This window comes from Hemiscyllium ocellatum, chromosome 16 (assembly GCF_020745735.1).
Source record: "Hemiscyllium ocellatum isolate sHemOce1 chromosome 16, sHemOce1.pat.X.cur, whole genome shotgun sequence".
In the NCBI taxonomy this organism is placed as follows: domain Eukaryota; kingdom Metazoa; phylum Chordata; class Chondrichthyes; order Orectolobiformes; family Hemiscylliidae; genus Hemiscyllium; species Hemiscyllium ocellatum.
In genome coordinates, this window is record NC_083416.1 from 45,396,556 (window position 1) to 45,402,722 (window position 6,167).

Sequence of the window (6,167 nt, forward strand, 5' to 3'; positions counted from 1 at the left end):
GATCAAACACACAGATGTGCTTGACGCCAACACATAGAATTCAGATTTTAATCCTATTATCTGCATCCTGTTAAATTGGATTGGTAAAGTTTTTTTAAAAAAAAAAATTTGTCAGCCTGACCTAATGCCACTCAAAGAATTAAAATTGAATCTCAGTATTAAGTAGCAGCATTGGAAAGCACACGCACTTCTATTTTTTTTCATATTGCAAAACTAATGTTTGAAAGCAAAAGAAAAACTTGCATTTTTATAGGTCATAGTCATAGTCATACAACACGGAAACAGAACCTTCGGTCCAACAGGTCCATGTTGAACATAATCCCAAACTAGTCCTACTTGCCTACTCCTGGCTCATATCCCTCCAAAACTTTCCTATTCATGTGTTTATCTAAATGTCCTTGAAATGTTGTAATTGTACCCACATCCACCACTTTCTCGGGAGTTCCACATGGGAAGTCCACCCGCTTTGTCAAAAATTTGCTTCATGTCTTTAAATCTCTCTCTTCTCACCTTTTAAAAGTATGCCCCCTATCTTGGAATCTCCCATTTTAGGAAAAGTCACTACCATTAACTCAATCTATGCCTCTCATTATTTTATAATCTTCTATCAGATTGCCTCTCAATCTCCTATGTTCCAATGAAAAAAAGTCCCAGCCAACCAGCCTGTCTTTATAACTCAAACCTTCCATACGTGGCAACATCCTGGTAAACCTGAACTCTTTCCAGCTTGATGATAATCTTCCTATAACTGGGTGACCACAACTGGACATAGTATTCCAGAAGAGGTCTCACCAGTGTTCTGTATAACCTCAACATGACTTCCTAACTCCTTTAGTCAAGAGACTGAACAATGAATGCAAGCATGCCAAATACTTTTTTAGCCACCTTGTCTACATGTGATACAAATTTCAAAGAATTATGTAACTACTCCCCTCAGTCCCTCTTCTACGAAACTACCCAAGGCTCTACTATTAATGGTGTAAGCGCTACCCTTGTTTGTTGTACCAAAATACCTCGCATTTATCCAGGCATGAACTTCATCAGCCATTTTTCAGTCCATTGAAGAGGGTTTGAAGCATATTCATTTTAGTGCTGCAGAGAACATGGCAGCCAATTTACACACAATGTGATACTGTGTTTTTGTGATGCAAACATAAAATGCTAGTGATCAGGTTTCATAGCATCAATGGAGATAGAAACACCGTTAATGTTCCAAGTTAAATTACTCTCCATCAGTGTAATTTAACTTTCATTCCCTGTCTGAAGAATCTACAAGCCTCTTCCTGGACTCTTCATAAACCTGACCCTTACGTCCCACTACTCCGGTCAAGAAAAGAATCGATGATTTAAAACAAAGTATACAAATTTGCCCTCTGATGGAGCCAAGGTAACAGAAAACGGTAGTTGTTTTCTCTTAACAAGGATTATGATTTATTACAATTCTAATCACAAATAAACAACTATGAACTAGGTGAAAGTCATCATAGTCCGAGAGGGCTGCTACTCTCATTAGAGAAACAACGAGCAGTGGATTTACTTGAGGGTCACCACATCTCAGGAAGGGGCAAGGTTGCCAAGATAGGACCTGTGGGCTGACCTTGGGTGGAATTGAGGCAGCCCTGTTGGGGTGTCTCTGCATTGCAAACCAGCTGTCCAATCAACTGAGCTATCAAAGCTTTGGATGTTTAAGGAAGGCAGATGTTAAGTTGAATAGGATTTGTAAGTATGTTAAGTAACTGGCCAGTAGTAATATAACCCAATCAAGAAATGTATTTAGTACATCATTTATAAGCAAGCAATGAAAATCAATAAATAATGCCACAGCCAGGCCACTGGCGTCATCACCTTTCAGTCTATTTGAGAGTAGAGTATGCAGGAGAATTGCAGTCGTCATTGATTTAGTGGGGGAAAGGCTAATTATGATCCAAGTATGTTTAGCAAGGAAACCCCAAGTTCTAGAAAACTGTACAGCAACATAATGAATCGTATTAATCACTCCATAAGTTGCTCTTTGTTTTGTGATTCTGCAGCATCCATGCATTGGTATATGCCATGCCAATGCCTCTAGTGAGCAACATTGCCCAGTTAATGGGTCAGGTTCAATGCTGGTAGTGGCTAGTTAGACAAGGAAATAAGCCTGTCAAAAAACAAAGATTACTGTATTTGTCTCCTATTTAAATCAATGTAATCTTCAAACTGTGATTACATGTGGCCCTGACAGAATTTGAAAATTGAGGTGTTTTCACAATACACTAAACCTTTATCAATACCAGAAAATGGCATTCCATCTATTTTAGATTTATCTGAGAAAGATATTCACTAAGTCCACGGGATGTTTGCGGCATGGATTGCAATGCACTGCATAAGAAGCTAGGCATGTTTTAGCTTGAATGTTCAGCTGTTTCCAAAAAAAAACTTGTGTAACAGTTGCTGATATTTCTGGGAGATACTGTAAACCTCTGGATTACATCAAACAAGATCCTCTTTTTTGTCAATTAAATTCTTTCATTCAGTTTAAAGTTTGCCTATTGGCATGACTAGAGAGTTAACTGCAGGAATGCTAAAATTGACTAATGCACTTAGAATCATAGAATCCCTATGTGCGGAAACAGGCCATTTGGCCCAACAAGTCCATACCGACCCTCTGAAGAGTAACTCACCCAGACCTCTTACCTTACCCTATTACTCGTGCATTAGTCAGGGGTAAACATACTCACCTACACGTCCTCTCAGTGCCAGCGACCCAGGTTCAATTCCCGCCTTAGGCGACTGACTGTGTGGAGTTTGCACATTCTCCCCATGTCTGCGTGGGTTTCCTCCCACAACCCAAAAAATGTGCAGGTTAGATGAATTGAATATGCTAAATTGCCCGTAGTGTTAGGTGAAGGGGTAAATGTAGGGGAATGGGTCTGGGTGGGTTACACTTTGGCGGGTCGATGTGGACTTGTTGGGCCGAAGGGCCTGTTTCCACGCTGTAGGGAATCTAATCAAATCTACTTTCACATCTCAATGTGACAAATTTGTGTTCCTGCACTGGAGAAAATAATTTGCTTTCTATTTGACAACATAAAACGTCAAGTTATTCTGAGGTATTTTGAGTAAGCTTCCGTAAGTGGTATTGCTTCTTTTGGTTCTTTTTCACAGTTTGTTTACTCATCTTATGGTTGCAATCTGAACTACGTACAGGTTATAAAAGTGCTCCTGTTATATAAGCACTTCCAAGATCCAAAGCTTTCATCTTTACAAACTCGTCTGTCGAACTCCATCTGTTGTTTTTACAATTTGTTCCAGGAAGCTCAGATGAAAGAATTGACCATTTGAATCCAAGCCTTCAAGTTTCAAACTCATCTGGACTCGAGTACAACTAGAAAATGTGAAATCTGATTAACCCTGAAATTGAGCCTGGGATCATAATATGTAATGAACAAGAGCAAGTTCTTTCTGAAACAGGAAGCAGGTAAACTTTGTTCAGGCTGCTAATGGAATACATTGCAGCGCGCAGCTGATGCCAACCACAGGATTAACTGGCTGCTTGCCTGGGCAGGCATGTAAAATTCTGAGAGGCTGACATGAGTTCAAACATTCCTGCACCTCTAAAGGTAGGAGCATTTTGACTGGAAGAAGTGCTTGAAATTTTGTAAAAGTGAGTTGACCTGGGAAAGATGCAAGAATGGGACAACTTTACAGAGTGGGGTTGGGTGTTTTCTAATACTGTATGGTGAGGGCTTGGTGCAGGATGTGGAGAGACCGGGAGACCTATCAACAGAATGCCCGGCTGACAAGCATATGTTGGCAGCAGGATCATATAACTCTGGCAGTTCTAGGAGACCAGCCCAAGGTCATGATGTAATGCAGTGAGGTTTAACAGTGCCAGGTGAGTAGGCATGGTTAATGTATGGACAATTGCCATATCCCATCGACTGAACAAATTCCTCATCAAATCACCACAGCTACTGTTCAATTTAACACAGTCCCTACCCCTATCACCACAGTCCCCTGTTTAAATCACTGCAGACCCCTGTTCGAATCATGACAGTCTTATCACTATATTGCAATCTCTAGCTATCATGTAATATATCTAATGTTCATCATGTCACCTCACACTGTTATAAGTGTTGAAGCGTCATGCCCACATCTCTCATCAGTCACAACAATTCAATCACAACAGTCACATCACCTACTCTTGGAAGAGCAGATGTTGCAGAAGGAAGGGAGCAGCACTGAACTAGCTGCATGCCCTCCCTCCAATGGAGCATTTTGTTCTTAGCATCATTAGTGCAGGCCTGATGGAGACCGTGGACAGCGATGGGGCTGAAACTGTAGAAGGTGACAACTTGCACATATTAATCCCTCCTGTTCACCACTCATGTCCCTCTTGCTCCACAATTTCAATTTACCAGTTACAGATGGTGTAAACATCCATCTCTTGCTCACTCTCCATGCACATCCCCTACCCCACCCTTTCCTGGCAAAACAGTATCAGAGAGATGGAAATGAAAACACCTCACTATTATTTATTCTCACACTTGCAGCCACTAGCTTAGACTGTACTGTTATTTTAGTGGCGAATCTGTTATGTGGTCAGACCTGGGCATGAGTATCTTGAAGCAGGGTTGCCCATGTGCTGTATGGTGGTGTTGCTGCAGAGAACTGAGACGAGGTCTTCAATGATTCAGAATAGAGAAGTGGGCTAACAAAATGCACTGTGAAATATTTGCTGCATTAGCAGGCCTACTAGAAAACCTGTAGTCAATGCTAAGGAGCATACTGAAGTTCAGAACACAACTCATTCTGCCTTGTGTGGAAGTGGTAGCTAACACCATTGGTGCATTGCACGCAACCATGATGCAGCATCTGATGACTGATGTCTCAGCTTTCATTGCAAGATAAACTGAAGCCACACGAGATCAGATTGCTCTCCTACAAGCTCACCCTGCTATTGCTGCAGTGGCAGATACCAGTGTTCAGTGGGGCTTGTTGGAGTTTTTTAGTCGGACAGTAATCTGCCCACCAACGCACTACTAGAACTGTAGAGGTGCCTCACTGGGAGAGTGGAACTGATGCTGTCGAGGATGTAGCTACTGTACCCTGTCTGCATGACAGCCTTCATGCTCCCATCTCTCTCGCTCTGTAAGTGTCCTTGCCGTCCCGGATTGCCACCATCCATGCCAAGACTGGTTATTCTGAGGTTGTTCCTCCTGGACCATTGCTGCTCATGGATGTCTCCCAAAGCTATTTATAGACTCTCCCACTGGTCAGGGGCATTGTATCAGCCATGTTGCAGCTGTTGTGTTATGAGCTCAAGGGCAGCACAGTCACACATAGGACAGGCATTAGGGGAATGTAGAAGAGTGATACTTGACTTTTGCATGCAATTTGTTTCAACATGTTTATTTTGTGGTGGCTTTTATTTTTAATTGGATTCTGTGATTGTCAGAACGAAATAGCCGTTAAGAGGAGAGATCAGTGGGTTAATGGGGAATTGGAGTTGTACTTGATGTCGTGCCATTGCAGTCCGATGAATTGGTCACAAACAGATCAGTCAAAAAAATACGATCCCTACTCCTCCCACTGCTTCCCGGTGAAGGCTGTATTCTTGTGAGGGCAGAATGTGGCAGACCTAAGGCACAAGGCAGCATGGTTTGCAGAGTCAGGAATGTTGTCATTATTAGATAGTCCTTCATCAACAAGTAGTTACCGTATGATTAGTTGAGGTGGCTCAGATGCGTATGGGGCAGTGGGTTACCACAGAGTGAAAGCATGACTGTTGTTAGGATATTGAACATTGTGGTCACTGATGAGCAGCATATGAGGGGGATTGAGATGCCTTTGGATGTGATACATTTCAGAGTCTGTTGTGGTTCTGTTCGCCAAGCTGGAAGTTTTTGCTGCAAACGTTTCGTTCCCTGGCTAGGGAACATCCTCAGTGCTATTGGAGCCTCCTGTGAAGCGCTGCTTTGATGTTTCTTCCGGTATTTATAGTGGTTTGTTCTTGCCGCTTCCGGGTGTCAGTTTCAGCTGTAGTAGTTTGTATGTGGGGTCCAGGTCGATGTGTCTGTTGATGGATGTTCTTGCCGCTTCTGGGTGTCAGTTTCAGCTGTAGTGGTTTGTATATGGGGTCCAGGTCCATGTATCTGTTAATGGAGTTTGTGGATGAATGCCATGCC